Genomic DNA, 11,217 nt, shown 5'->3' with positions numbered 1-11,217 from the left:
TTCACATTTGATTCCCCACTCTTCCACCATGAATAAATTGGATGTGCACATAGTCTTTGGCCTTTCAAAAAGAAAGATTTTTTTTTTAACTCAGCAAATTAGGAATAGATAGAAAGTTACTTAATATAATAAAGGATATTTACCAAAAATGTTAGGCAATATCACACATAATGGTGAAATATTGCACTCTCATCTTAAGACTGGTATCAAATACCACTTACATTTAGCATTGTGTTGGCCATCCTGGCTAGTGCAATAAGGCATGAAAAAGAAATAAAGGTAGAAAGATTGGGAAAAAAAAAAACTATCATTTGTAACATAACATGACGGGATATAACAAACCTGTATACAAACTACTACAATTAATAAGTGAATTATCAGGGCACCTAGCTGGCTCAGTAGGAAGAGCATGGAACTCTAAATCTCGGGTCGTGAGTTCAAGCCCCATGTCGGGTATAGCGATTACTTTAAAAAAAAAAAAAGAAACTTAAAAAAATTATTATTAACATATACAAAAATCATTTGTTTTTATAAACAATCACCAACCAATTATAAAATAAGTTAAAATATTACCATTTATAATAGTACCCTACCAAAACAACTAAATACCTAACAATCTGACGAAAGATGTGTAAGACCTCTACACTGAAAACTACAAAATATTTCTGAGAAAAAAATAGGATCATATCTTTAAGACCTTGAACTAGGTAGGCAAAGAAGATACCAAACAAAAAATGAAAATAAAAGATGTGATAAACAACTTCATTAAGAGTAAAAACTACTGAAAGAGTGTGAAAATGGGGGCCACAGCCTGGGAGAAGATACTTAACATTATGTAATATTAGCTATCAAAGGGCTCATAATCCAGAATATATGAAGAAGTACAAGTCAGTTTTATTTTTTAAAAACCAACAATTCAGGGCACCTGGGTGGCTCAGTTGTTGAACGTCTGACTTTGGCTCAGGTCATGATCTTGTGGTTCGTGGGTTCGAGCCCCACATCAGTCTCTGCACTGGCAGCTTGGAGCCTGGAGCCTGGTTCGGATTCTGTGTCTTCCTCTCTCTGCCCCTCCCCCACTCACACTCTGTCTCTGTCTCTCTCAAAACTAAACATTAAAAAAAAATTTTTTTAAACCCAACAATTCAATTTTGAACAGACAGTAAGAATATTCAGATCTAATGAACATGTGAAAACATTCTTGACATTTTGTCATCAAAGAAATGCAAATTAAAACTGTAGTGAGATACCATTCTACTCCCACAAAACTGACAAACTTTTTGAAGACCATAATGTCAAGTCTTGGTGAGGAAGTGGAGGAGGTGGGATGGACACACTTTAATGGTGGGAGTGTAAATTGGTACAACCACAAAACTAATGTATAGTGTCTACTAAAGCCATATGTATATATTATATGTAGTTATGATCCATCAGTTTCATTGTTGGGTATTTTCCCAATAGCAGTGATTGGCTTATGTCCACCAACAGACATAAATGTTCATAGTAATCCTAATAGCCAAAACCTGGAAATAATTCCAATATTTAGCAAGAATAGAACGAATAGTGGTATGTTCATCAGTGGAATACAGTGTAAAAAAATTAAAACTTGTTCTACACAACATAAAGGAATCTCCCAGGCACTCATCATGATGAATGACAGAAGCCAGACATAAAGAATACTGCTATACTATACTATTTCACCTATACTATACTATAGGATTTCATCTACCTGAAACTCAAAACAGGCCAAACTTACCTATAGTGATAGAGATGAAGTACTAGTTATCTTTGGGGGAGGCAAGGCCTGCTAAAGTATTCTATCTTGGGGTGGTTTGTATATATAAGTGAAAATTTAAACTGTGCACTTAAGATATGTGTACTTTATGTAAATTGAATGTCAGTATGAGAGGTACATGGAGGGGGACCTTGGAGTTTTTCCATTGCTCTGCCCCTTTGATGCCACACACAGGCCCCTGAGAGCCTTGCTAACTCCCTTTGCCTCTACCTCTCCTCCCCACCGCCCTCACCAGTGCTATGGAAACAAATTTTTGCATCACATTCTTCCAGTAACTTCCTGTTTCTCTTCAGAAAGAGCCATCCTGCCCATCCTGTCTTGTGTGATCTAGTCCCTGGGGAACTCCCTTAGCCTTCCCTTGGTTCCAAAAATGAGCCAGATTCCTTGTCTAGGGCCTTTGTACAGGCAGTTCCTTTCACCTGGAGGGCTTCTCCCAGCTATAGTTGACTCTTGGACATTGTGGAGGTTTGGGGTGCTGACCACCCCCCTAGTAAAAAACCACGTATAACTTTTGACTTTCCAAAACTCACAGCCTCGTGTTAGCCAAAAGCCCACTAATAACATAAACAGTTGATTAAGACATATTTTGTATGTTATATGCATTATATGCTGTATTCTTAACAATAAAGCTAGAGCAAAGGTTACTGAGAAAATAACCAGAGAAAATCCAGCACTCTTGTTAAAAAAAACTCACCTGTAAGTGGACCCATACAGTTCAAGCCTGTGCTGTTGAAGGATCAACTAATTGCTTCTCATTCTTCAAATGCCAGTTTAAACATAACATTTTCAGAGACGCCTTCCAGGACCTTCCAGAATGTGTTGAGCTCTTCTTGAAGTAGTATTTTAGCATTTTTTTCTTCACTGCAACATATTCTAATTGTGCTTACATGCTTGTGTTAGGTTTATGTTTGTGGATTTGTGTTCAGCTCTGTTTTTCCCACCAAATGGGTGTTAAGGATCACTTTTATCTCATTCATCACTCTATCCCCAGTAGCCAGCACAGTGCCTGGCCCATAGTAGGTGCTCAGAAATGTGTTGAATAAATGAGGAACCTACTTAGTGAATGCCTGCTGTTTGCTGTATACCATATCCAGTGCTGAAGATACAGCTGAGTATGAGATGAACATTGTCTAAGCTCACTGTCCAGAAAGGGCAAAACTTACAGTTTTGTGGGCATAAAGACTATGGGGAGATATACAGTTGAGGATTTCAGAGAAGACTTCCTGGAAGAGGAGGCCCACGAGGTCATGCTTTAAAGAGCTCTGCCACCAGAGGCCTGTTCTGGGTGAGGGCCAAACTTGTGACCGGTTCTGGACTCGTGGTGCTCTTGGATTTGCCCGTGACTGTGACTGTGTAGATGTGGAAAACAGCTTGAATTGCTAATTTTATGAGATCACAGGTAATCTCATTTCTTCTTACTGACCTGATCAGCTTCTGTGTGAGGTGATGTAGTACTTTCAGGGTTTCTCCATATATTTTAAGGCCACCTGGCTCCCTTTCAATCAGCCCAATCTCCTTGGTGATTCTAGTAGGAAGCTCGGAGCTATGGCAAGTCAAAAGTGGCTTTTAGTTTCATCAGCTCCCTCTTATGGTGTTCACTGGGTAGCTCAGAACTGGATGCTCTCGCACCCTCATTTGGAGCAGTGTAGACTGATGAGGCTTCGTTGTTTTGCCCTTTACCAGCAATGTTTCATGGAAGTGAAATCATTGTAGGTTAAGAGCCAAATCTTAGTGTATAAACTCAGCCTTTCCCCAAGTATTTCTAATGACTTAGCTTAAAAATATATTTGGTTCTGCCCAGCTTTGCCCCTATATGGAAGGCATGAGTACTTGGCAGCTTGCGGGTTAGGGTTAAGGTTAGGCGCAACACTGCCAGGCAGTGAGAAGGCTGGGGGGTCTGGGCTCTGAGCCCATCTCTCCCAGTGGAGTGAGTGGGGGCGGCAGGAGGAGAAAACCCCTCTTGCCTTTCGTCACTCAAACACACTGCTCTCTGACCTGGCTGGAACATCTGCTTCCCCGAATTGCACATGGGAGGCAGCCAGCTATCTGATGCTTATGTGGTCCTGCCCTCCAGCACCTACATCCACCAGGAGTTGAGTAGCCCAGACCTCTTTGGAAGGGAGTCTGGGTTCTGTGACCAGTCCCCAAGGTCTCACAGGTTGCCATCACCACTAGAAATTAAGCCGGTGGCAGTTTACTGCTCCTGCTTGCTAACAGTTGAAGAAGACCCAATTGAAATGCTCTAACCAGACTGTAACTGGGGATAACCACATGTAAAGATCTCTACGTGGAGCCATACAGCAACTTCAGAGTTGTCAGGTTGGAGGAATCTGGCACCGTGTTTTGAAGAAATGAAAACCCAGCTCCCGAGACTCTCCTTCCCACTGTGTGAGGGAGCAGACAAGCCACAGGATAGCAGTCTGTAAGTTACTCCCGGGCATCAGGACAGCTGCCAAGGACAGCCATTCTAGTGGCCACAGTGCTCTTTTTGTTAGGGCTAATAAATCCCCTCTTGTTTCCGTGACAAGGAGTTGGGGTTATTACGTTTTGATAACCAAAAGAAAGTCACCCGCACTCAGGAAAGGGGACAGAGTTCTGCTTTCTTCAGCCAGATGGACCCGAGAAGGTCTCTCATTCCCCTCAATCTTGGCCCCAGGTGGGTTTACAAATCTGAGGGGGATGCTCATAAATTTAATTGTTCAGAACTCCCAACAAGTGTTCAAGTCCGTACTTTTTACGAGGCCACGGAGTTGACTGCAACTCTTCACTTGCAATTCCTGAGAGACACATCTTGCCAGACGAGAACCAAGCAGAGACCTGAGCTAGGGCAGTGCTCGTGGCCAGGTCCATATACTGGAACCTGAGGAGAGTAAGGCCTTGGTTCTGTCAGCTATGAAATGGACTGGAGCTGCCCCTGGCTTTCAGGATGACTTGACCTGAAGGCCACAGCACCTATGGCTTCACCAATACCAGAGCCTTGCCTTGTTCCCGCCCCAGCACACCTTCCTTTCCTGCCCATAAGCCCTTGGACCCCTGGAAGCCTGTAGGGCCTGGGATATATCCCTTTCCACTGTGTAGACCTTCACGGCTGATCACTGTGGTGGGCTTAGCCTCTAGGATGGTCCCTAGTCTACAGCTGCTCTCCCTAACACCTCTTCCACATAATCTGAACACCTCTGTTTCACCAAACCCCAAAGAACCTCCAGGGAGTCCCCCAGCAGCTTCTCCTGCCTGTACCTCCCATGTTCCCTGAGGTGGTACCAGGTATTCTGTCCTGCCTACAGGGGAAGGAGCCTGGACTCCTGGGGTCCAGCCCACCCATCAGGTTTCTCCCAGGCCCCTGGCCAGCCCCAACCCCTCAGAACAATGAAAGGCAACCTGGGATCTTAGAGGTGGGGGTGAGACAGCAGCAGATGGCTCTTCCTGGTAAGGGCCCCTTGGCCACAGTACAACCATTTCCAGCCAGTGAAGAAAGGACAACAGGATGCTCAGATGCTTACACACAGGGGAAAGGGAGGAGTGAGCAATGACTTCCTCAGGGAGGCAATCCAGAGACTGGAGAAGTTTCCCCTTTAACACATGACTCACACTGCCCTTACCCCCTTTCCTGCCTGGGCCACGCCACTCAAGCTAGACTGGACTGGCCTTGCCACAGCCTCTCTCCATGCCCAGCAGCAGACAGCCGGTTGCTCTGTGTCCAGAACGTCTGGCCAGCCCTCTCCAGACTCGCTTCCCAATCCTGTGGATTCTGGAATGCAATTACCCTTCCTGGGGCTCACAGCCCATATTGCAGCTTTCACACTCTGCCCAGGGGAGACCAGTAAGGTAGAGGAGCGAAGGTACCCTTTCCAAACCAACGCCATTGCTCCTGTCCCACCTCCAAAACTTGGCTGTGACAACTCCTTCCCTGAAGGCTCTTCTTTCAGACATGCCCACTAAAACTAACATGTGAAAGCCCAGCCTGGGAGCCCTGGCTTCTGCCATGAAGAATACACAAGCCAACAGTAATAATTTTGGCTGCTTAAAAAAAAATCAGTTCTCATTCCTCATGAGCCCCTCTGTGTGGATGTTTGTATTCTGCAGCCTTTCACATTAGAAATGTGAAGCCTTCATAAAAAGCTAGCCATAGCAAATCTGCTTTTCTCTCTCTCTCTCAGTGAAGGGGGAGGCATCTCATGCCAAGGTCAAGGTGCATCTCGCCATCTCACTAATGCAGAGCTGTTCCGTCACTGAGGAGCTCCTGAAGTCTCATTCTGCTCATTTCCTGCAGTGACGACCTCTGAGGTTCTCAGCCCTTGCATGGGGTCTGGCTCCAACCAGCTGTGCCTCTAACCAGATACACAGGGGATCAGGTGATTCAGGGAGAGACCCTGTTCCCCGGCCTGGGCCTTCTTGGCCTCCTCAGTGGCAAACTGAGGTGTTAGTCTGGTGGTCTCTGGGGTGCCATCCTATCCCTATGTGCATGTGAAGGGTCCAATCACAGGCCTCTCTGGAGAGCTGCAGGGTCACAGCTTCCCTCCCTGAAGACACGGGGACTCCAGGAGGGCCTGGCCTCCATCTCTAGACCCTGTGGACTCCACCCTCTTTTCTTGACACTCTAGTGTAAGGGAGCTTGGAATAAAGAGGTGACACGACTTGACAGATATCTCAAATGTGTGTGATGGGTACATAGGTGTTTTTTTCCCTTCCTCTCCATATGTATGAGTGTTTGATGAATGCAAACAATAGTTCAGACCTCTAGGAGGTAGGTATGATAGCTGTAGATACACTATTCGCAAAGCAGATTTGATATGTGCACAGTGCAAAATATCCTCAGGTAAGCTTGAAAAGCCCAAGACGGCCTAGTGCTCAGAGGCCACCAAAAGGGCCCCAAGGTTGGCAAGGTTCACACTGAGCCCAAATAAGAACTGCACAAATGAGCTGAAACTAACATAACACTGCATGTTAATTATACTTCAGTAAAAAGAAAACAAAACAGAACTGCATGCATGGCTGAATGGGTCTCTAGAACCTCCTGGTCCTGGATTGAAGTCTATGGAAGGGGCCCAGATGGAGCCAGGCATAAGTTGTTTCCGACACTATCTGGGACCATGGGGTTCAGAGTGAAGTGAGCATCAGTGGTTAAGCGCATGGGTCAGAGCCTGGCAAGTAGGGAGGGAGCCTCTTTCAAGTCCCATCCAATGTTTACCAAGTGCCTCCAGGCATAGCCACTGGAGCCTGGGGCCTGTCTCAGGAGCTAGGAGCACCTCGGAATGGTGGATGGGCTTGTTCTGAGATGGCAGGAACCACACTTGGCCACATAGAAGCCAGCCATCATCCCTGGTCCTTCTCCAGCCTACACAGGTAAGGTGACACCAGCACCCAGGGACACTTCCTCCAAACCAGCTGTCCTTTCCGCCTCACATGCTTCCTCTTGTCGCTTGGGATCCATGGCCCATCATGTCAGTAACACTTTTGGCTCTGTTACTCAACTGCCAGATGAATCCTTGCTTCACCTTCTTCACCTTTACCTGAAAGCTGCTGGGGCAAGTCACTTAACAGGAAAGAGGGCTCTACTCTGAATGGATAATTAGCAACCTGAAATAGATTCTCCATGCAATTTGTAAATTCTCCCAAATTTCTCCTTTCAACTCCCCTTTCTGCTTTCACACCTTTCCCACTTTCCTCACACCTCTGTCCCCAAGCTTCCCTCTCTCTTTGCTGCAAAGCATTTTACATCCCCTCGAGCCTTTGCAGAACCTCACAAAATGACCATCATGTCTCTCCTGTATACTCAGCCTGTTTCTGCCAACTGGATCCTCCTCTCTGACATTGAAATGTGTGTAAATCTCTTCCACCTTATTTAAGAAAAAAAGTTTTAATGTTTAATTATTCAGAGAGAGCGTGTGAACGCACCTGGGTGCACATGTGGAGGGGCAGAGGGGTGGAGAGAGGATCCAAAGCAGGCTCCATGCTGTCAGTTCAGAGCCCTACACAGGCTCGAACCCATGAGCCATGAGATACGACCTAAGCAGAATCAAGAGTCAGATGCTTAACCGACTGAACCACCCAGGAGCCCCTAACTCTCTTCCATTTTAAAAAACCAAACACCAGGGCACCTGGCTGGCTCAGTCAATGTATGCGACTCTTGATGCTAGGGTTCTGAGTTCACACCCCACGTCGGGCATAGAGCTTACTTAAAAAAAAAAAAAAGTCACCAAAAAGCCTCCCTTCAATCTAAACTCACCTTCAGCTCCTACCCACAGCTTCAATGAACCTAAGCTCCAATGACATCTCCAGGTGCAGACCCTCCATCCCCAGTTGCCTCCTCAGTGCATCCTCCTTGATGTCATGTTTACAGTGGAACTCATGGCCTTCTTTCTGTCTTCGAGACTTTCCAGCACTGTGTCACCACTACAATGGTTCATCCCAGAGAGTCGGGAGAAATCTAGGATTCCATTCTCTTCCTGACCCTCCATATCCATTTCATCAGTGACTTCCATCTGCTTTGTTCCCCACTGCTACTACCTCAGTCTGTGAGTGGCTTTCCACATGAGGTTCACATACCCACGGGTATAAGAAAGCCATCTACTAGAGGACAGGAAGAAAATGTTAGAACTTCTATATAGATTTTCTTTGTAATCCTTTAAAATTATTTATGTTTCATAATGTAAATAGTATGCTAGTAGTGTAGTGGATATATATAGGCATTCCTTGGCATAATCCAGATTTGGTCCCAGACCACTGTAAAAAAGCTAATAGTGCAATAAAGTGAGTCAAGTGAATTTTTTGGTTTTCCAGTGCATATAAAAGTTATGTTTAGGGGCGCCCGGGTGGCTCAGTCAGTTAAGTGTCTGACTTCAGCTCAGGTCATGATCTCACAGTTTGTGGGTTCGAGCCCCGCGTGGGCTCTGTGCTGTCTGTCCAGAGCCTGGAGCCTGCTCTTGATTCTATGTCTCCCTCTCTTTTTGCCCCTCCCCTGCTCACACTCTCTCTCTCTCAAAAATAAACATTAAAGTTCTTTTTAAGTTTTGTTTACAATAATACTGTAGTCTGTTAAGTGTGCAACAGCATTATGTCTAAGAAAACAATGTACAGGGTGCCTGAGTGGCTCAGTCTGTTGAGCGTCCGACCTCGGCTCAGGTCATGATCTCGCAGTTTGTGGGTTCAAGCCCCACGTCAGACTCTGTGCTGGCAGCTCAGAGCCTGGAGCCTGCTTCAGATTCTGTGTCTCCCTCTGTCTCTCTGCCTGCTCCCCCTCTCACACTCTGTCTCTTTCTCCTTCAAAAATAAACATTAAAAAAAAAAAAAGAAAACAATGTACATACCTTAATTTAAAAATACTGTATTGCTAAAAAATGCTAAGCATCATCTGAGTTTTCATTGCGTCATAATCACTGATCATAGATTATCATAACAAATACAATAATAATGCAAAAACATGAAATAGTGGGAGAATTACCAAAAGTGCACAGAGATACAGAGTGAGCAAATACTGTTAGAAAAAATAATGCCAATAACTAGCTCAATGCAGAGTTGCCACAAACCTACAAATTGTAAAAAATGCTGGATCTGAAAAGTGCAATAAAGGGAAGCATATTAGAATGAGGTATTTTTGTATGTATTAATAAAATCTAGATAGTAGTCAAACTTTTGCTGATAGAAGTTCAAGAACAATAAGAAAAATGTGGAGGCCCTGATCTAAATCAGAATTGTTTTTTGCTTGGACAATTGAAATAGTTTCCTGATAGCTATCTATCTAAAATATACATACAATTCACAATTTTAACCATTTTTAATTGTATAGTTTTGCGGTGGTTGTGCACTATCACCATATCCATCTCCAGAAGTTTTCATCTTCCGAGAATGAAACTCTATACCCGTTAAATACAAACTCCCCATGCTCCCCTCGCCCTATTCCCTGGCAACTACCATTCTACTTCCTGTCTCTATGAGCTTGCTTATTCTAGGTATCTCCTATAAGTAGAATTATAAAATATTTGTCCTTTTGTGAGTGGCTTATTTATTAGCATAATGCTTCATGGTTCATACATTTGTAGCATGTCAGAATTTCCTTCCTTTTTAAGGCTGAATAGTACTCCATTGCATGGATATACCACATTTTATCTACTCATCCATCAACGGACACTTGGGCTGCTTCCACTTTTTTGACTAATATGAAAAAGGCTGCTATGAACATGGGTGTAGAAATCTACATCCCCTTTTGCCTCCCCCTCTATAGTCCTTCTCTGCAACTGTAGTCCAGGCAATCCCTTTATTTTATTTATTTATTTTTTTTATTTATTTTTGGGACAGAGAGAGACAGAGCATGAACGGGGGAGGGGCAGAGAGAGAGGGAGACACAGAATCAGAAACAGGCTCCAGGCTCCGAGCCATCAGCCCAGAGCCCGACGCGGGGCTCGAACTCACGGACCGCGAGATCGTGACCTGGCTGAAGTCGGGCGCTTAACCGACTGCGCCACCCAGGCGCCCCCAGGCAATCCCTTTAAACGCACAAGCATGGTAAAATCATCCCTCGCTTTAAATTTACTAGTTTCCCACTGCTCTCAGGCAAAATCTTACTATCCTAGTTTCTCGAACACACATTGAAGACGCCTGCTGTTTCTTCTGCCCTAACATGCTTTCCTCTCTGCTTCTCTAAGTTGTTTCTTCCTTCTCTCCTTTAGGACCTCAACTCCTGTTCTATTTCCTGGGCAAATAATTCCCTGATCACCCTCCTACACTAGGTCAGGGAACTCTCCCCCTCCCTCTTTCACTTTCCCCTCCTACCACTTGTCACAATTGGCACTATTTCATCGTGCCTATTTGTGGCAATTTTATTGTGTTTCCACTAGAGAATAAACCAATGATTGAGGGCATTACCCTGTTCCTACAGTGCCTGTCAGGACGTGGCATCCAGTAAGCACTCATTATTTGAGTAATCTATTTCAATAATAAGTCTGTGAGGACGTAGCTAACCCCTCCCGCCCACAGGCCAAGCCACAGTGGAGGACAGGGGTGGCCCTGCAAGCTCCGGCCGACTGTCTTTAGCCCCCACCCTAGCGGTCCCACAGGGAGGTCCTCGGTGCCTGGGGTAGGAAGCTCAGGGCCGCCCCCTCCCGGCTCGCGCAGCGGGGATCAGATCCGAGCCCCCGGGTCCGCCTCCACTCCGGCGTCCGCCTGGGGCGGGGGCGGGGCCGGCCTGGAGACGTCACTTCCGGTGTACACAGCCGGTCCGGGCGGTGTGCTGGGGGCCGGGGCGCGTCGCAGGTGAGGAACGGGCGCGAGCGGGCACTCCGTGGCGCAGGCGGGCGGGCTGGTGGGTGGCCGGTGGGCTGCGGGCCGGGACTGGCGACTGGACGAGCTCGCGGACAGCCGCTCCGCTCGGGGCCGCGGGGCGCGGGGCCGTGGGCTCCCGCCCCTTGCCCGTCCGCTGTGGAGGACGC

At 46.1% G+C, this 11,217-nt stretch overlaps 1 protein-coding gene across 2 annotated transcripts in view; it reads left to right on the top strand.

Moving 5' to 3' along the window:
* Positions 1-10,948: 10,948 nt before the first annotated feature.
* The window catches only part of GARRE1 (granule associated Rac and RHOG effector 1), an 83,832-nt gene continuing 83,563 nt past the window's right edge, over positions 10,949-11,217 (top strand). Inside the window, exon 1 of one of the 2 annotated variants that reach the window (XM_043599066.1) lies at positions 10,949-11,041. The gene's annotated coding sequence lies outside the window, so the exon portion shown is untranslated. The remainder of the gene's footprint in view (positions 11,042-11,217) is intronic. The other variant, XM_043599065.1, reaches the window with a different exon arrangement.

This window comes from Prionailurus bengalensis, chromosome E2, assembly GCF_016509475.1.
Source record: "Prionailurus bengalensis isolate Pbe53 chromosome E2, Fcat_Pben_1.1_paternal_pri, whole genome shotgun sequence".
NCBI lineage: Eukaryota > Metazoa > Chordata > Mammalia > Carnivora > Felidae > Prionailurus > Prionailurus bengalensis.
Note: the sequence above shows the minus strand (reverse complement) of the source record. Positions and strands in the feature narration are given on the sequence as shown.